The sequence below is a fragment of the Schistocerca gregaria genome, chromosome 6, assembly GCF_023897955.1.
Source record: "Schistocerca gregaria isolate iqSchGreg1 chromosome 6, iqSchGreg1.2, whole genome shotgun sequence".
Taxonomy (NCBI): Eukaryota; Metazoa; Arthropoda; class Insecta; order Orthoptera; family Acrididae; genus Schistocerca; species Schistocerca gregaria.
The window spans coordinates 227,385,338-227,406,480 of NC_064925.1; the positions used below are offsets into that span (position 1 = coordinate 227,385,338).

Sequence of the window (21,143 nt, forward strand, 5' to 3'; positions counted from 1 at the left end):
AACATGCAACGTCAAAGCATCGGAATCAGGAGCTGTCGTAAGCATTGGAAACTAGAGACAAAGACTTATTTTAAGTCATGAAAATAAATAAATATGACTTACAGAATATAATGAAGTAAAGTCAACTACGATAAAATAAGGTCAGTAAAAAGCCCTCCTTGAATTATGGTTCCCTTAACTTCAGGTCACGAAAACTGAGAGCGGCCAGGAAAGCAGTGTGATGACCGCACGCTCCTCCATACTACACTACTGGCCATTAAAACTGCTACACCAAGAAGAAATGCAGACGATAAACGGGTATTCATTGGACATATATATTATACTAGAACTGACGTGTGATTACATTTTCACACAATTTGGGTGCATTGATCCTGAGAAATCAGTACCCAGAACAACCACTTCTGGCCGTAATAACGGCCTTGATACGCCTGGGCATTGAGTCAAACAGAGCTTGGATGGCGTTTACAGGTAAAGTTGTCCATTCAGCTTCAATAGGATACCACAGTTCATCAAGACTAGTGACTGGCGTATTGTGACGAGCCAGTTGCTCGGCCACCATTGACCAGACGTTTTCAATTAGTGAGAGATCTGGAGAATGTGCTGGCCATGGCAGCAGTCGAACATTTTCTGTATCCAGAAGGGCCCGTACAGGACCTGCAACATGCGGTCGTGCACTATCCTGCTGAAATGTAGGGTTTCGCAGGGATCAAATGAAGGGTGGAGCCACGGGTCGTAACACATCTGAAATGTAATGTCCACTGTTCAAAATGCCGTCAATGCGAATAAGAAGTGACCGAGTCGTGTAACCAATGGCACCCCATACCATCACGCTGGCTGATACGCCAGTATGGCGATGACGAATACACGCTTCCAATGTGCATTCACCGGAATTTCGCCAAACACGGATGCGACCATCATGAAGCTGTAAACAGAACCTGGATTCATCCGAAAAAATGACGTTTTGCCATTCGTGCACCCAGGCTCGTCGTTGAGTACACCATCGCAGGCGCTCCTGTCTGTGATACAGCGTCAGGGGTAACTGCAGCCATGGTCTCCGAACTGATAGTCCATGCTGCTACAAAGGTCATCGAACTGTTCGTGCAGATGATTGTTGTCTTGTAAACGTCCCCATCTGTTGACTCAGGGATCGAGTCGTGGCTGTACAATCCGTTACAGCCATGTGGATAAGATGCCTGTCATCTCGACTGCTAGTGATACGAGGCCCTTGGTATCCAGCACGGCGTTCCGTATTTCCCTCCTGAACCCACCGATTCCATATTCTGCTAACAGTCATTGGATCTCGACCAACGCGAGCAGCAATGTCGCGATACAATAAACCGCAATCGCGATAGGCTACAATACGACTTTTATCAAAGTCGGAAACGTGATGGTAGGCATTTCTCCTCCTTACACGAGGCATCACAACAACGTTCCATCAGGCAACTGCTGTTTGTGTATGAGAAATCAGTTGGAAACTTTCCTCGTGTCAGCACGTTGTAAGTGTCGCTACCGGCGCCAACCTTGTATGAATGCTGTGAAAAGCTAATCATTTGCATATCACAGCATCTTGTTCCTGTCGGTTAAATTTCGCGTCTGTAGCACTTCATCTTCGTAGTGTAGCAATTTTAATGGTCACTAGTGTATATCGAATGACACGGCGGTCGGTACCGATAGGACCGCCAGGTCCCACGGGCAGAAGGGAAGGTGTGTACAAATATGATCTCAAAAGTGGCGTCCGTGAAATAGAAGGAATCAATGTACCAAAGTGTCGCGCGTTGCTGGAACGCCGCGGAAGCTACCCCAATTTTTGGGACTGAGATTGACAAACGACTAGATTTGAATTTTCAGGTACAATCCTGAATGCCAGATCGCTGGAAGGGCTAAACAGGCTTCTATGCAACGCTGTGTGGATGATCTTGTTGATGCCTTCGAGGAAGCGTATGCAGACTGGACGAAGTGATAACAGCGATGCATAGGTGCGAACAGAATGAGCTTAAAAGATTTTTATCTTTGTTCGTTTAAAAAGTAATAAACGTCTAAAAAAATTACTGTTGAAACTTTTGGGACAGACATTGCATGTCTAGCGTTTTCGAATCGGACGACAGGAAGAGTACTGTGATTTCTGGCCGCACAGTGTACGTGTATCTCAAAACAGGTGCCGTCGCGAGAGAGGATGGCGGCAACGGCGACGCACTTGCCTTTTGCAGCGTCAACAGGATGAGGCAGACAGTCAGCCAGCCAGCCCGCCAGAAGCACAGTGATCGGAGAGCCGGGTTTCTCTGCGCGATGGCATCTGAGGCTACAACGCGCCCGTTGTGCTTCCCACACTCGGCGCCTTCACTCTGCTTAATGCTCTGGAATGCTGCAGAGCTGAAGAAGGCCCTCCACGACGCTGGGGCCAGCCTCCGCGTTCTCTCCTCTCACAGACCGTCTCACTCTTACGCGCACACACCATCACTTGTTCACTGTTATAGTTGCTTCCTGTGATTCATACCGATAACTGATTTTTTTGGACGGCTTTCTTCTGGCCTCTTAGCCACGCACCTAAACCTATGGTTCTTTAAGGAATCGAACTCACACATCTAATCGAATATTCTCATTATGAGGGTACTGAAAGGCGGTCTGTTTTAACTGTTAAAAAACATTTAAAACCAAGATCGCACAAAACATTTTTTTTTCGAGACAACCGGTTTCAATAGTATTAGCTGTCATCTTCAGGTCTTAAACATTTCTCACGTTCATTTTACTCTGGACCTCATGCACGAGACGTTAAGTGGATAAAACTCTGCACGTTATAAGCGTTTGTCATTGCTAAAAATTTACAAACACTAAGTATCTTGTCGAAAAGGCCATGTCCATACACATTTTGCTCACAACGCGTGTTACATGATACATATACGATAAACAGTATCGCATCTGTTAATATATGCTGGACACATACTGAACAGTGCAAATTCACGTTTTCACGTTTATAAAACAGCTTCAAATACCTTATTACTTTACAAATGTGTTAATGAGTTAAATGTTTGCCTTTAAGCATGTAAGCGTGAAAAAAAGTTGAGGAGCCTGAAATTATTCCTACACTACTGGCCATTAAAATTGTTACACCAAGAAGAAATGCAGATGATAAACGGGTATTCATTGGACAAATATACACTCCTGGAAATGGAAAAAAGAACACATTGACACCGGTGTGTCAGACCCACCATACTTGCTCCGGACACTGCGAGAGGGCTGTACAAGCAATGATCACACGCACGGCACAGCGGACACACGAGGAACCGCTGTGTTGGCCGTCGAATGGCGCTAGCTGCGCAGCATTTGTGCACCGCCGCCGTCAGTGTCAGCCACTTTGCCGTGGCATACGGAGCTCCATCGCAGTCTTTAACACTGGTAGCATGCCGCGACAGCGTGGACGTGAACCGTATGTGCAGTTGACGGACTTTGAGCGAGGGCGTATAGTGGGCATGCGGGAGGCCGGGTGGACGAACCACCGAATTGCTCAACACGTGGGGCGTGAGGTCTCCACAGTACATCGATGTTGTCGCCAGTGGTCGGCGGAAGGTGCACGTGCCCGTCGACCTGGGACCGGACCGCAGCGACGCACGGATGCACGCCAAGACCGTAGGATCCTACGCAGTGCCGTAGGGGAGCGCACCGCCACTTCCCAGCAAATTAGGGACACTGTTGCTCCTGGGGTATCGGCGAGGACCATTCGCAACCGTCTCCATGAAGCTGGGCGACGGTCCCGCACACCGTCAGGCCGTCTTCCGCTCACGCCCCAATATCGTGCAGCCCGCCTCCAGTGGTGTCGCGACAGGGGTGAATGGAGGGACGAATGGAGACGTGTCGTCTTCAGCGATGAGAGTCGCTTCTGCCTTGGTGCCAATGATGATCGTATGCGTGTTTGGCGCTGTGCAGGTGAGCGCCACAATCAGGACTGCATACGACCGAGGCACACAGGGCCAACACCCGGCATCATGGTGTGGGGAGCGATCTCCTACACTGGCCGTACACCTCGTCGAGGGGACACTGAATAGTGCACGGTACATCCAAACGTCATCGAACCCATCGTTCTACCATTCCTAGACCGGCAAGGGAACTTGCTGTTCCAACAGGACAATGCACGTCCGCATGTATCCCGTGCCACCCAACGTGCTCTAGAAGGTGTAAGTCAACTACCCTGGCCAGCAAGATCTCCGGATCTGTCCCCCATTGAGCATGTTTGGGACTGGATGAAGCGTCGTCTCACGCGGTCTGCACGTCCAGCACGAACGCTGGTCCAACTGAGGCGCCAGGTGGAAATGGCATGGCAAGCCGTTCCACAGGACTACATCCAGCGATCGTCTCCATGGGAGAATAGTAGCGTGCATTGCTGCGAAAGGTGGATATACACTGTACTAGTGCCGACATTGTGCATGCTCTGTTGCCTGTGTCTATGTGCCTGTGGTTCTGTCAGTGTGATCATGTGATGTATCTGCCCCCTGGAATGTGTCAATAAAGTTTCCCCTTCCTGGGACAATGAATTCGCGGTGTTCTTATTTCAATTTCCAGGAGTGTATTATACTAGAGCTGACATGTGATTACATTTTCACGCAGTTTGGGTGCATAGTTCCTGAGAAATAGTACCCACAACAACCACCTCTGGCCGTTATAACGTCCTTGATACGCTTGGGCACTGAGTCAAACAGAGCTTGTATGGCGTGTACAGGTACAGCTGCCCATGCACCTTCAACACGATACCACAGTTCATCAAGAGTGCTGACTGGCGTATTGTGACGAGCCAGTTGCTCGGCCACCATTGACCAGACGTTTTCAATTGGTGAGAGATCTGGAGAATGTGCTAGCCAGGGCAGAAGTCGAACATTTTCTGTATCCAGAAAGGCGCGTACAGGACCTGCAACATCCGGTAGTGCAATATCATGCTGAAACGTAGGGTTTCGCAGGGATCGAATGAAGGGTAGAGCCACGGGTCGTAACACATGACATGTAACGTCCACTATTCGAAGGGCCGTCAGTGCGAACAAGAGGTGACCGAGACGTGTAGCCAATGGCACCCCATACCATGAAGCCGAGTGATACGCCAGTATGGCGATGACGAATAAACGCTTCCAATGTCGCCGAACACGGGTGCGACCATCATGATGCTGTAAACAGAACCTGAATTCATGCGAAAAAAATGACGTTTTGCCATTCGTGCACCCTGGCTCATCGTTGAGTACACCATCGCTGGCGCTTCTGTCTGTGATACAGCATTAAGGGTAACCGCAGCCATGGTCTCCGAGCTGACAGTCCATGCTGCTACAAAGGTCGTCGAAGTGTTGGTGCAGATGGTTGTTGTCTTGAAAACGTCCCCATTTGTTGACTCAGGGATCGAGACGTGGCTGCACGATCAGTTACAGCCATGCGGATAAGATGCCTGTCATCTGGACTGCCAGTGATACGAGGTCGTTTGGATCCAGCACAGCGTTTCGTATTACCCTCCTGAACCCACCGATTCCATATTCTGCTAACAGTCAGTGGATCTCGACCAACGCGAGCAGCAATGTCGCGATACGATAAACTGCAATCCCGATAGGCTACAATCCGATCTTTATCAAAGTCTGAAACGCGATAGTACGCATTTCTCCTCCTTACAAGAGGCATCACAACAACGTTTCACCAGGTAACGCCGATCAACTGCAGTTTGTGTATGGGAAATCGGTTGGAAACTTTCCTCATGTCAGCACGTTGTAGATGTTGCCACTGGCGCCATACTCTTGTGAATGATCTGAAATGCTAATCATTTGCGTATCACAGCATCTTCTTCCTGTTGATTAAATTTCGCGTCTGTAGCACGTCATCTTCGTGGTGTAGGAGTACTAATGGCCAGTAGTGTAAAAGTTGTTGGAAATCTCAAAGTGCTGTCATTATGAAACACAGGATGACTATAAACTGGATAATCAGCGCTACGTTTTTAGCAAATGCTAGTTTTAGACGCGTGTAAATATCTTTGGCATCATATCTCCTGATCTACCTGTCATACAACTATATAATTTTGCGGGTAAACTAAGCTGTATTCGTGGATACTGTCTGTGCGTTGCGTATAGAGTAAGTAGTGAAGAACTTATAAATTAAAACTTCGTTACAGGTGCTGAAGTTTTAATGCATGAAAGACGAAAATATAGCAAGTTTATACCTGTCATTTTGTGGAGGTTGTCGGCGAGAAAAAGTTACGTACAAGTTTGAAGTTATGTGAAGGAAGAGTAGGAGGTGATTAGTGTTTAACGTCCCGTCAACAACGAGGTAATTAGTGACGGAGCGTAAGCTCGGATTAGGGAAGGATGGGGAAGGAAATCGGCCGTGCCTTTTCAAAGGAACCATCCTCCCATTTACCTAGAGAAATCCTGGGAAACCTAAATCTGGATGGCCGCACGCGGGTTTGAACTGTCGTCCACCCGAATGCGAGTCCAGTTTGCTAACCACTGCTCCTCCTCGCTCAGTTGGAAATGATGTGTAAGGTTTGTTGCAAGTCGCCAAGTGCTGTCATTCTCAAATCCTGGGTGAATGAATTCCGTGTATTTGCACGCAGTCAGCTATCCTACGCTTCCTCAAGACAAACACACAATTTCTAATTTTATTACTCGTCTTACACTGCTGAACTTTTAGCATAAGATTATACCTTCGAATGAGTATGACAGCATTTTAAATTTTTAAATTCGGTCAATAATCACGCCAAATATTCAAAAATGCTGTAACAGGTACTAGGTTCCTGGATAGTGTTTTAGTAACATGCAATTCGCAATTGTTTTTACTACCTATACATATAAATGTTCGTTTCCAGTAAAGCAGTCAAAAGTTTGAAAACAGAAACTTTTTATTTACGTTGTTAACGTGCTTTTGCCATCAAAACTTGTTACAAAAATATAGTGCGGAGGCTGTACATAGAGAATTTCGCCACACTTCAATTTAAGACGCCACGATGGCGTTCCATGATCAAAAGCAATTAACAAATGCACAGATAATTGTGAAAAAACGGGTTCAGCAACGAAAAAGAAACCTCCAGGCCGTGTGCAAACCTCTCGTACGCCAGACAATATCGAAGCTGTTTCGACCTGCTGCCATAAGAGACTCACATCGTTCAATCCGCCGTCGTGCATCGTTTTAGCAGTTGCACAGTTCAAGTATCAGTAGAATATTGGTACAGCACTTACATTACCATCTATACAAGATGCACTTCACCAAGGATCACCTACTGCGACGGCCGCTCTGTAAACGAATGGTAGAGAAGATAAGGGAGGACAATGAGATTGTTAACAACTTAGGACGTCGAACGAAGCTTATTTCCCTCTTAATGAATTTTTCAGTAAAAAAAATCCTCGTTATTGGACTCACCTACGCCAATGTCCACTGGACAGCAACAAGGTTACCGTGTGGTGTTCCGTGTCATCATAGGACACCGTAGGCCTTTTCTTTTGTCGTCTTGCGACTATAGTCACATTGGATCGGTACGTCGCCATGCCTGAAATATTTGTTGCCAAAATCTACGGACGTCCACCCGTCACTGACAACGGCTGGTTTCAGCAGGACGCATGAACGTTGGGCACAACACGAAGATGCATGGATGCTGTACGCCAGTTGTTTGGCAACCTGTAATTTCGAGAAACGGTGGTACTCCATTACGTCCCACATCTCCTGATCTGTAAACGTGAGATTTTCTTTTTACGTCACCTTAAAAGTGAAGTCTTTCGTAGTTGACCTGCAACAACAGAAGAATTAGCTAAGACCCCTGAAGCAATGGACGAAATTCCTGTTAAAATATTACTTGGAACAATGTACAATTTATCTAAGAGACAGCAGGAACGTTTGTACAAAAATAGAACGCACCTACAGGATGTCATTCCCAATAAATAAATTTACTGTGTCTATACTTAAATTCCATCTTTTTACTATTCACATAAATAATATTAACTGAAAACAGTTTGTTTCATAACAATATTTTATTTTTAAATTTCCTGTTTTTCTGAATCACCCTGTATGCAGAGACGTAACGTTGCGAACGTCATATCGAATATTTTTCTGGAGAAATTTCATCTAATTGCGCATTTTTCTGAATAAATTATCGACAGTTGTCCTATCGAAACAAAAGGCCATTGTTTTACAATATGCGGCAGAAAAGTGAGCAACGAAGGAAAGGGAATATTCAGAAAACAAGCATGGAAAGTGAAGTTCTTGAGTAAAATTTGATTAGTACTACTAGATAGGTGAAGAAATGAAAGAATAAGGGGCCTATTAGAAGAGGAGCGCCAATAGGAAAAAAATGGAAAGATCAGGGTTGGAGTGTTACAGATAGACAGGAAGTTGGAAGGACGGATGGCGTTCGACCCCAAGTTTCAAGGAATAATACTGAGAGGAGGGACAGGTGCAGATAGTTTAAGAGAGTATAGGAAAGTGAAGAGAGAAGGGGAAAGTACATAATGTGGTGGAGGAAGAGAAAAAATGAGAAGTAAGAAGACGGTGAAGAGGTTTGTGTTTCCAACAGACCTGGTCCAAGGCTGGAAACTGTTCAAAATGATGATGATATTGGTGGTAGTGGTTGTTGGGATGGTGATGAGGATGCATTAAGATTGTGATGCTTTTACGAACAGACCTGCCCCAAGGTTGTAAACTGAAGAAGATAATGACGATTGTGATTATGATACTTTAAATTTTGTGATTGTTAGCGTGGTAGGCACCGCATACGAAAGGCTGCACAATATGCCAAATCAGTTTCTGCAGACGAAGAAACGGCGTATGAGATGGACGCCGCAATTGTTGACTTGAGATTAAAGACGGTCGAGGAAGTACGCTTCAGAACCGTGACCAAAACTTTGAAGACTGCAAAGTACAGTGCACTCATGAGAAATTGAATTAGGGACAAGAGCTGTGGTGGAGAAATAGCGCAGTGGTCTCCTGGCGAATGGAATAGTACGGCAGTGATGTCTAATTCCATTGAGAGCCGTGTGCACCGCGATCGCATTATTGTCTGTATATTTTGGATAAATTGAAGTAGCAGTCTTAAGGATTGAAATCTTATCTTACAGATCGATTTCGGTCACCGTATGACCATCTTCAGTGCAAAATATTCGAACCTTGTGGGCTCATCATAATAACACAACATTTTCTATGAGGTGTAACATACAGAAGCTCACTGTCTGTTGGATCGGCAACCGCTAAGGTCACAAGATAGGTTCTTCCGTACTTTCAAAGTAAGAGTGAAGTATTTATTGAAAATAATCATCACAGTACATGTTACACGTCATAGAAAATGTTGTGCTGTTATGATACGGACGTACAAGGGTCGAATAGTTTGCACTGCAGATGGTCGCACAGTGACCGAAGTCGATCTGTAAAATAAAGGATTTCAATCTTTACTACAGACACTGCCATTCATCTAAAATACACTGATATTTCGGCATGACACGTGACTGGTATGTCGTCAGACCGTCGATAACCCACAGGTATAACAGTCGAACACATGTGCAGAAGGGCTGATATTTGCATATTTGGCTGCAAGTTCCGGGGACTACAGCGTGTTGATAACAGCAGCCGCCGTCGACGGTGCAACAAATTGATCGCCAGTTCAGTACTGGACTGCAAGAACTGGCGAGCAGTACACCGTCTAGATAGTATTCCTCGTTACATGACGCAGAAGTCAGTCACTGACACGTGTACCTGTGCTCACCGCTAGTCACAGTACACACAGATAAGCTTGGACGCATGAACGCCGGCACTGGACGCTTGAAGCATGATTAGTTTTCACTTCGGCTGATGATTCGCGGAATACGTCGGTGAAAACACAGGGCTAGCAGGACAGAGTGGATGAGGTTATGTTTGAAGAAAGGGGCCAAAATAAGTTACTGTCAGTTGCACTCAACATATAAACTTTATTTCTTAAAACAATCACACAAGCAAGAATCAAAACTCTCTTTTGATTTAATTTAGATCGGCTGAAGACCACATCGGAAAATCCAAGGCACAAAGCCTAAGCAAGGAATTGAGGTACAGGAGTTCTTCTGGAGGTTTCACTCCTTTAGAATTTTTTTTTATCTTCAATATAAATAGGCTGAAAGCCTTAGCTGAAGACCTCACATTAATCAAGAACAGTGTTACGGTTTATGGCCGAGACAAAGATTTTCAATGTTTAATCTAAATATGCTGAAAACTCGGCTGGACGCTGCATATCAACAAAACAATTTAACGGCTTAAAGCCTAGGAAGAAGAGCTTTCAATCTGAAAAGGTGAAGGCCTTATCGTAAAATATTTCATGTACCACTCGGCTGAAGGCCTCATACTAAAGAATAACAATCTTATCACTTAAGGACAAGACAAGGATTTAGAATTTTTAATTTAAGAGAGATTGAAACTTGGCTGAACGACACAGACCATGCATAAAACGATTTTACGGCTTAAGGCCTAAAGGGAAGCGCTTCTAAATTTCAACTGAAATAGGCTAAAAGCTTTATCCTAAATTGCTTCACAGAAAACTCGGCTGAAGGCCGCATACTAAACCCAAGCAATCTTACAGCTTAAAGCGCAGACAAAGAAATTTCCAATTTTTAATTCAAGCTCGAAAACTCGGCTGAAGGCCATACTAACTTGATACAAATTTTCGGCTTAAGGCCTAGGCACACGGAACTTTCAATTTTAATTTTGAAAGGCTGAAACTCGGCTGAAGGCCACATATCAAACAAGAAACAATTTTTTATGGCTTAAGGCCTAAGAAGAAAAGCCTTACAATTTTAATAAGCTAAGACTCAGCTGAAGGCCACACAGAGTACTTAAGACTAGAAAGGAAATCACTATGTAAAACACAAGGAGCGGCGCTCAGAATTTTCCAAGGATCGGCCTGGGAAGGTAACACTAACGCACGTTTAGGTGAGACAGGCAGCAAGAGCGACAACCTCTTAATCGGAAGGCAACCCAACCGAAGCCAGCCGACGAACCAACCAACAAAATCAGTTCTGCTCCATCCGACCAGCTAAACGACAACAATATGTCAATAGCACAACGTTCTGGATACTGGTGCCCAATCCAGCCACGTCAGAATAAATGCCCAAAACTACGAACAGCACCTCAGCTGAAACTTCCTGGCAGATTAAAACTGTGTGCCCGACCGAGACTCGAACTCGGGACCTTTGCCTTTCGCGGGCAAGTGCTCTACCAACTTTTTTTTTTCCTACCCCCCTTTTTTTTTTTCGTTTTTTTATTTATTTTTTTTCAGTCCCCTTTTTTTATTTTTTTTATTTTTTTTTATAAAGTAATTTCCCTTAAAAGCCCTTTAGGAAAATGGAACTAAAAAAACCCCTAAGTGCCACCGCCACTTTTCATCCTATAACAAAAAAAATCTGATCCACTTCAGGCGTTGGCTCCTGAGTAAACCCACCCCAGAGAGCTGCCTATATATCAGGGGAAATATGGAAAATCAAGGTTAGGGCTATACTTTGCCACTTTTTTTTTTTGTTACATGTGAATTCTAGTAAGTAAGTGTTACAAGTAAGTGTTACAACAAGAAAGGTGGCATAAAAGAGTAATCCAGAAATAAAAACATAAATCACTGATGTAATTCCAACTAAAAGGTTCTTCAATAATGTAACTGGTTCCACTTGGAGCCTCGTCATCGTTATCTGATATCTCCAATTGCGCCTTTGAAGGGCATCTGCAACGGAGGCATTCAGCTTCGGTAGTGCCTCAAGGAAAACAGCATCCCTGCAGCAGCTTGTCTCTTCCTTCGCTCATGGCTGACAAGGCAGAACGTTCAGCCGTTTGTGTGATGCGGCACAGAACATTAACCGCAGCTCGGCACTCCCCAGCTGAGTGGGGGGTTAACGAAAACGCTGCGTAAATAATTTGCGAAGAGCGTACGGTATTTCGGTGTGCGTTCGAGGGCATTGTGAGCATTTTGCAGGAACCACCAGTAATCAAGCTGCTCTTTCTCTCCGTCGCGAAAGATGTAGGCGACTGTAAGTCCTTTGAACCATGTAAGCGCATGATATTTTGCAGCCGGAAAGTAAGTTCCATCGGGACACAGTAGTATCTGAGGGTCAATCATATCAGGTGTGACCCGGAGGTAACAAGCCAATATCTTCTGTGTTAGTCGCCAAACTCCGGACGATGATGCGCAAGTAAAACGATGTTCATCAGTATCCAAAACGTGACAATCTGGGCAATAAGGGGAGTCTGCCAGTCCAATAGTGTGAAGTCGCTGTAGTGTGGCATATTTTTTGTTGGTGATCTGATACCACTTCGAACGCACCGTGGAGGACAGAAAGTTGTGGTGTATCGTTTTCCACACTCTTGGCCAGTGAACCGTAGGGTACTTGTTTTCCACCACGTTATGGGGAACAGCACGCAGAAGGTTGGTGTAAAAATCTTTCGCCTTTGGTGGACGCGTGGCGGAGAGGTTCAAGCTGACATAGCTGTAATCAAGAATGAAGGTCGACACATGGGAGAGCTGTGGTGCGACGTGCGAAACCGACACCGGCGGTACGTTAGAGACTGGCATCAGAACCTGTAGTAAACGACCCGTGAGAGAGGTATATTGACTTTTCCATCGTTTCCTCATGTTGCTCATGTAAAGGCTAGCTGCTCTCGCCCTGACGTTGACCAATCCCAGCCCTCCTTTGTGCACTGGGAGGGTAAGAGTGTCGTATCGTACTTTAAAGATATGACCTGCGGAAACGTAGTAACTGAGGGCCGCTTGAAGCCGGCGACCTATCTGCAGCGGTAGTGGGAGGACTTGTGCAACGTGATTGAGTTTTGATGCCACGTAGAGGTTCAGGTATTCAACACGTTGTAGCTGGTTCAAGTCCCGGAGCAGGTTCTGTCGCACCATTGCGCGTATGATCTGTAATAACCGTCGGTAGTTTGCTGCAGCTGTTTTACGTACATCTTTCTTGAACGTGATTCCCAAATATCGCAGATCAGAAACTGGTGGGAGGGGAGCGAGGGCTTCCGGTCCGAGACCTCGCCCAATATCCAACGCCGCCGACTTGTTGATGTTCAGAAGACTGCCGGCGGCCTGTCCGTATCGCTCAATCCAGGTTAGTACGCTTTGAACTTCGTCATTGGAACGAACCAGCAGTAGCAGGTCGTCAGCGTATGTCCTATAGCGAAAGGTGACGTCCCGCAGCGTGATGCCAGATAGGCGGTGGTTAAGGCCCCCTAGGAGTGGCTCGAGTGCGATGGCATAAAGGTAGGTAGAAAGGGGACAACCCTGTCGTAGAGACCTCTTAATGGGTACTGGTCCTACCGTCCTTCCATTGACCTGGACGTGTGAGCTGGCTGCGGTCCAAAGACGCCGTAGGGTGTCGATGAGGCCCGGGGGGAATCCCATACAGTCCATCACTCGTAGGAGGAAGTTGTGGTGCACTCTATCAAAGGCGCGGTTGAAATCTACGGAGACGATCGCCGCTCTCAGACGGCACGCAGAAGCGATTGCTATTAAATCCCTGCAGTCACCGGTGGCCATGTGTATGTTGGCTTCTCCCCCCTGCGACGTCTGTTCAGGAGCGAGGATCATCGGCAAAGTCGTCTTAATACGGCTCGCCATAATCCTGGTGAAAATCTTGTAATCGGCGTTCAGCATTGTAAGCGGCCGATAGTCGTTAATCGATAGCCCTCCACCTGGCTTGTGTACCGGTATGAGAAGTCCTTCTACAAACGCTGGCGGCACAACACAGTCTGGAGACGTAAGTTCGCGGAACATTATAACCCAGCGAGGCATCATGATGTCACGGAAAGTCCGGTAGAATTCGATGGGCAATCCATCAGGTCCAGGAGACTTATTGGCCGCACCTTTGTCCACGGCGTCTTCGACTTCTTCGAGTGAGATTTCCTCTGTTAGTGCATTCACAGTAGCCTCGTCGATAGTACGTGTTACCTGCTGTAACACTTCAGTAGTGGCCTCGTCATTGACGATTCTTTCCTTGTAAAGATGACGAAAATGATCCTCCATCGCCTTTACTATGGTTGCTTGGGTCGTACATAAGCGACCTTCGTGTGTCCTGAGTTGTGTGATTAAGTGTTGGCGTTGTCGGCGCTTATCCGCCACAACGTGGTGCATAGTGGGTTCCTCCGCAAACGTTCGGTCGTGCCGTCGCGAACGGACGACTGCACCTTCTAGTCGGCGCTTCGTCAATGATAGTATGTGAGCCTTGATTCTGCTTTGATCATGTTGTCTCTCCGGGGAAGGGGGTAAGGCGTCGAGGTCCCTGAGAGTCGCGTAGTAAAAATCGAGGGTCTGTCGATGCCACGCAGTCACGTCCTTGCCATATTGCATAAGTGTCCTACGGATTGCTGGTTTGGCACAGAGGAGCCACCACTCCAGGGTCGAGGCGTATCGAGGGTGGCGGCGTTCACAGTCAGTCCACGTTGCTGCAACTTGCCGACGGCAATCCAGGTCCTGGAGATGAGTTATGTTGAGCTTCCAAAAGCCATTGCTGCGCCAGACTTGTTGGGGGCGTAGGTGTATAGTGCAGATATAGGCACTGTGATCAGAATAGGCTTGAGGCCATAGTTCGGCGTCCACCACACCTTGTGTGAGATCTTGTGACACATATATGCGGTCGAGTCGGCTGGCCGAATGACTGGTAAGATGAGTGTGGCCAGAGTGGTTACCGTGGACTTTTTCCCACGTGTCGCACAAGTGAAGTTCTTGGATCATCGCACCCAGTTCCTGACAAGGCGTGTAATGTGGGATTTGGTCCTTGGGGTGAAGTACGCAATTAAAATCGCCAGCGAAGACGCTGTGGTCGTATCGTCCTAGGAAAAGGGGAGCGACATCTGTGGAGTAGAATCTGGCGCGGTCGTGACGTCTTGTGGTACCCGACGGCGCGTAAACATTAATGAATCGGGTGTTGAGTGCCGTAAATGCTATTCCTCGAGCGGAGGGAAGAAACGTGACGTCGGTAACTTCAATACCTTCACGCACTAATATTGCCACTCCGGTATCTGCAGGGCTACCGGGCGTCACATGTGTGGTGTACCCGTAAAAGTGCGGGAGTGCAGTCGTTTTCGCTTCTTGTAGGAAAGCAAAGTCAACCCCCATGGCTCGTATGGTTTCTTTCAAAAGTTGGATCTTGACAGGAGAACTGATCATGTTGATATTCATTGTCGCCAGGCGGTAAGCCTGGCAACGAGTTGTTTGGGCGAGGTTATCCATGGTGAAGGTGGAGAGAAGCGAACATCGGAAGTGATGTCACCCCCCGCCGAACGCGGTCCTCCTTGTGCTGCTTATGCTGCATGATCCGGCGGCGCCTCAGCTGGCCGCGGGTCGGGATCTTGTGTCTCAACGTCCTCGGCCCATGAAGCGGGCGCGGATGTCTGTTCATGGTCCATAGCCTCAGAATGTTTGATAGCAAGGGACCGGGCGACTTCGCTACCTGCACTGGTACCTTCCCGCTGCTCAATGTTTCTGTCAATAGGCCGATGGTCGAAAGCTGCACGTTTTTCTGTCTGTTCTGCAAGGTTGGAGTCAGTGGAAACAGCTTCAGCTTCGCGGCTGGCTTCTTGAGTGGTCAGTCGTTCTTCCCCGGCCGAATGCGAACCGCTGTGTTCCGACACGGTCCGACGACGCCGCTTTCGGCGTTTCGGTGATCGCTGTTTCCGTACGTGGCCTTCATTGTCAGAAGACGGCACTGACTCATGCTCCGCGGGAACAAACGCTTCGGTCGGTACAATAAGGGAATCAATTGCCATCTTACTGGCGTCAATGTCTGTCGCGTTCGGTAGCTCCAGAGTCGTAGTGCTATTTTCCACCACTGGCCAGGTCGGCGGATCATCCAGGTCTTTGTCCGTGGAAAGTGATTCTTGTACCGCTGAAGCGGTCGGCCGTGTCTGTTGTGTGGAGAACGTCGTGAGCGCCGCCGCGTAAGTAACGGGTAGAATAGTCTTCGCCGCTGGTGGTGCAACGTCCTTCGATGGGAGTTGTGTGATCCGACGCTGGAGGCACTCGGAACGAAGGTGACCTTCCTTACCGCATCCGGAGCACGTCTTCGGTTGGCCGTCATAAATAACTATGGCCCGGCATCCACCTATCTGTAGATAGGATGGCACGTGTCGTTGGAGATCTATGCGCACTTGGCGTACTCCATTGAGTACTGGATACGTCTTAAACTGGGTCCATTTTTCAGCCACGTGTTCGTGTACCGTGCCGTAGGGGCGGAGCGCCGCTACAACTTCTGTCGCCGGGAGTTCAAATGGAAGTTCGAATATGCGTATAGTCCGCAGTCCCATTGCGGCATGGCCCACCTCGACGTTGCCAACATTTCCATCTGCGTGGCAGAAGCGGAGTTCTTGTTTCATCTCTCGAAGCACCTTGTCGCAAGTAGTTTCGTTTATGAGCTTTACATAGACCGTGCTACTGACGATCGAAAAGTGAATGCCGACAATGTCGGCAGCCGGGATCTTGGCTTCCTCTTTTAAAAAACGTTCGACTTCGAGCGCCTTTGGTCGGGTAAAGTCGTTCCGAAATGTGAATTTCAAGGTTGATCTTCTGTACTGGTTTGCCATGGTCTTGGAGCGCTACGGCGTCACGTTAGTGTCGGCCGAAGAAAGTAAACAAGGCGCGCGGGCCCTCTCTGCCAGCGGAGAGCACTCACCGCACGTCCGCTTCGCTCGGCTGCGAGAGCCGCACTGACCAACTGAGCTACCGAAGCACGACTCACGTCCGGTACTCACAGCTTTACTTCTGCCAGTATCCGTCTCCTACCTTCCAAACTTTACAGAAGCTCTTCTGCGAAACTTGCAGAACTAGCACTCCTGAAAGAAAGGATATTGCGGAGACATGGCTTAGCCACAGCCTGGGGGATGTTTCCAGAATGAGATTTTCACTCTGCAGCGGAGTGTGCGCTGATATGAAACTTCCTGGCAGATTAAAACTGTGTGTCCGACCGAGACTCGAACTCGGGACCTTTGCCTTTCGCGGGCAAGTGCTCTACCAACTGAGCTACCGAAGCACGACTCACGTCCGGTACTCACAGCTTTACTTCTGCCAGTATCCGTCTCCTACCTTCCAAACTTTACAGAAGCTCTTCTGCGAAACTTGCAGAACTAGCACTCCTGAAAGAAAGGATATTGCGGAGACATGGCTTAGCCACAGTCTGGGGGATGTTTCCAGAATGAGATTTTCACTCTGCAGCGGAGTGTGCGCTGATATGAAACTTCCTGGCAGATTAAAACTGTGTGCCCGACCGAGACTTGAACTCGGGACCTTTGCCTTTCGCGGGCAAGTGCTCTACCAACTGAGCTACCGAAGCACGACTCACGTCCGGTACTCACAGCTTTTCATATCAGCGCATACTCCGCTGCAGAGTGAAAATCTCATTCTGGAAACATCCCCCAGGCTGTGGCTAAGCCATGTCTCCGCAATATCCTTTCTTTCAGGAGTGCTAGTTCTGCAAGTTTCGCAGAAGAGCTTCTGTAAAGTTTGGAAGGTAGGAGACGGATACTGGCAGAAGTAAAGCTGTGAGTACCAGACGTGAGTCGTGCTTCGGTAGCTCAGTTGGTAGAGCACTTGCCCGCGAAAGGCAAAGGTCCCGAGTTCGAGTCTCGGTCGGGCACACAGTTTTAATCTGCCAGGAAGTTTCATATCAGCGCACACTCCGCTGCAGAGTGAAAATCTCATTCTGGAAGCACCTCAGCTGTTGAACTGCACGCCATACTGGACAGCATCAACACGACGAAGAAAATACACTGCCGAAAATTACGTCAAAGCCCAGGGCAGGTAGCCGGAATGTCAACAGCCACAAGGCAGAAGATAACGCTGGTACACTTCATTAATGAAGGAATGAAATAAATTTAGTTAAACACCACATAGAAAAATGGCTGCAACTCTAGTCGACTTCAATGCACACACGTTGTTGCTCACGGGTATCTCCCAGAAAGTGACAACCAGGATCAGATGTAGAGATGTGATAGCAGTTGAGGTCAGATAGTAGGTTAAGTGAGCACTCAACGTTAGTGTCCAGGACGGTGGGCGACGAACTTCGTAACCCTCGCAAGAAGTGCCTCACAACTGCAACCGTGCGTGCACGCCGCCAGCGGCTCCGGCCTGACCACGCACCACGGAGACTTCCTCGCTGCTCTGCCCCGACCGACCGACTGCCTCACACACGGATACGGTCAAAAGACCGAATACACATCGGCCGGTGAGACGACCGACTGTACGACCTACCAACGGTCGTTCCCGCTCCAGTCTCCTTCCGTCGGACAGTGCATGTGTGTTCGCAGCGATCAGCAAGTACTGTTTGTCAGCACCTCATTGGCGCTACGACCCCGATGCTGCTCCGTGCCCAACTGCAATCCTCGTCCGTCTCCAACTGACTTCCAGACACACGACGATCTGGAAATACTGTCGGTCGCTCCAGAGATAGTACTACAGTGCCCTCATCGATAAGCGCTGCTGCTGCCACTCACGGGCAGATAAGGCAGGAAGATAGTGACGCCAGTAAATGGGAGAAGAAAACGAGGCGGCAGAGAAGATAACAAACAATAAACTGGATGAACACGAGCCGCGCACGGCTCAGTTGGTTCATACCGGTCAGAGCTCGAGTGCTCTGCAAACCGTATGATATGCTGCCTATGGCCTGGCAGCGTGCTGCTCAACGTTTTCTCGTCCCGCGATTATAAACGTACTCTTTTGTCAAAGTGTCACTGTCACTGTATCGTTTCCACTGTGCCATTTCGCATCCTATAGAGACCCCTGCTGCCGAAAAGACATCTACCGCTAATATGGTTAATGTGGCAAGAGTGCTCTTGGTGAACACAGGTGCCGCCTACACAGTTAATTCGTATTTAGCAATGGAATGCTTGCTGCTGCTTGGCGACAGTATATTAGACTCTCAGAGGTCAGCCAGTGGGTGCTGGAGCAGATACACTGTTTGACCGAAGGCTTATGATTTTTGCTGATTTTAGATTGAAGCGAAGCTATTTGGACTGCAATGCTTTTCATAGAACAACCACCGGAGCAGAAAAAAGGCGAATGTGCTCCCGTCCATTAAGGCCCAAAGTTGCGCTAACGCAACATTTCATTCGTAATTTTTTAAATATAAAATGAGTTCCACATATTTCGAATTTCTTTATTACAAGAGTAAGAGGCCATCTGAGAAAACTAGTTTAGGCATTTTAATTAGATCACTGACGATAATGCTGACCACTGTGAATTTTCAAACTTCCAGATCTGTTGGTGTATTTAATTGCGAAAGTTTTCATTTTCTTTCCTAATTAGCATGTGATGATTTTTAAACGAATTTTATACAGTGAACTTCTTTCAAACTTCTGTTATCATAACTACATTACCGTTTACAGACGTCAGTTAAAATACGAACTATTTTTTTGCTATTTACAATAATATTGCGTTTATGCACTTTTGGGACGGCCCTGTATATTTGTGAAACATGGCTGCTCATCTACCATAATAATATATCGGTATTCCATTGTTGACCGAACTGTTTATTACTGTCAGCCTTTGTTTGGAAGATTTTCATTCCGTTTGATTGCAGATTCAATGTGTTTGCAGATGGAACGGTAACTCTGATTAAATATTCGCTACTAGTAAGTCAGCTTCATTCAATGACAAAATGAATTCAACTGTAAGGTCAGAACCCAGTGCACCTGCTAAGAAAAGAAAACGAATTGGTGTGAATATACCGAAAAGAAATGATGTTCCGTTCTGGAAGAAGGTTCAACCAACTTACACTTCTTCATCGATAACACAGCAGTTAACCAATACAGAAGACATAAAGAATAGAGTAAAGGGTCTATCGCCTTATGAAAGTTTTTCGCTTTACTCTGACTCAGAAGTGTTTTCAAAAATTACTGAATACAAAAATAAACATGCCCAAGATAATAATCGCCACTCACTTAAAATAACTGTTCCATTGCTGAAGCAATTTATAAGAATAGTGATTCTTTCACGATATCACACATTACCTGCAACGAAAGTGTACTGGTCTATAGAAGAAGACAAAATATTACCAATTGTAAGAAGTTGCATGAGTCGTAATAAATTTTTGTCAATCAAACAAAACATCCATTAGTCTGAGAATGACAGACTGGGTAAAAATGACAAGTTTTCTAAAGTGAAACCAATCTTTAATAAAATGTATAAAAAATATCTTCAGTTTGGAATATTTTCATGTAATGTGTCTATTGACGAGGAAAAGGACTCTTATTTTGGGAGACATTCCTGCAAGATGTTCACCCAAGGAAAACCTGTCAGATTTGGCTTCAAATTGTGGTGTTTATGCAGTTCAAATGGCTGCTTGTACAGATTCATTCCTTATGGTGGAAAGATGGCAGGATGTGAAACATCTGAATTTTGATGAAATATATCTCGGGTGAACAGCCTGGTATGTGTGTGCATAGGAAACAATATTTCGGCAATCGACCACGTTGCCATCGTCAGGTGCGCTAATGTACTGACCGGCGGTGAGCCGGCGCCATGTATATATAGGACAATACCCCTCCCGCTCCTCCCTCAGGCGCTTCCTATGAATCGGTGCGGTCCGCGCCCCGATCGGTCCAGGTACAGCGTCCGTTCTCCCGACGTCTGGGCGCTGCGTCCTAGGTCTTCTCGTTCAGGAGGGTCTGCCGGCACGGCTCTCGTTATTCTTCACTCTTCCCCCGAAGTCGGTACTCTATGGGAAATATCCTTTTTCTTCTTAATCCGGGTGATCGCGGGTTCCCACGCCTTGCTAAGGATGTAACCGCTGTCATGATTTAGTTGTGGCTCTCTTACACTGATCTCTATGGCTTCTTTGATGACACAGTCCCAGTATTTGGAAGTCTGTGTGCAGGACTTTGGTTTGGTCATAATCCATGCTGTGGAGTTCCGACAGGCAATGCTCAGCGATTGCCGACTTACTGGGCTGTGGCAGTCTAGTGTGCCGTTGATGTTCTCGGCATCGGTCCTCAGTGGTACGAATGGTTTGCCCTATGCATACACTACCGTATTGGCAAGGTATCTGATAAACCCCTTCGGTAGCTCAGTTGGTAGAGCACTTGCCCGCGAAAGGCAAAGGTCCCGAGTTCGAGTCTCGGTTGGGCACACAGTTTTAATCTGCCAGGAAGTTTCATATCAGCGCACACTCCGCTGCAGAGTGAAAATCTCATTCTGGAATTCT

General features: G+C 47.1%; 1 protein-coding gene and 1 non-coding gene across 2 annotated transcripts in view; one reads left to right on the forward strand and one right to left on the reverse strand.

Annotated features, from left to right (window-relative positions):
• The window catches only part of LOC126278813 (serine-rich adhesin for platelets-like), a 96,508-nt gene that overhangs the window by 46,819 nt on the left and 28,546 nt on the right, over positions 1-21,143 (forward strand). The gene's annotated exons all lie outside the window — the stretch shown is intronic.
• On the reverse strand, positions 16,902-16,976 carry Trnas-cga (transfer RNA serine (anticodon CGA)). Its single transcript has one exon. It is a non-coding gene; the product is annotated as a tRNA-Ser (tRNA).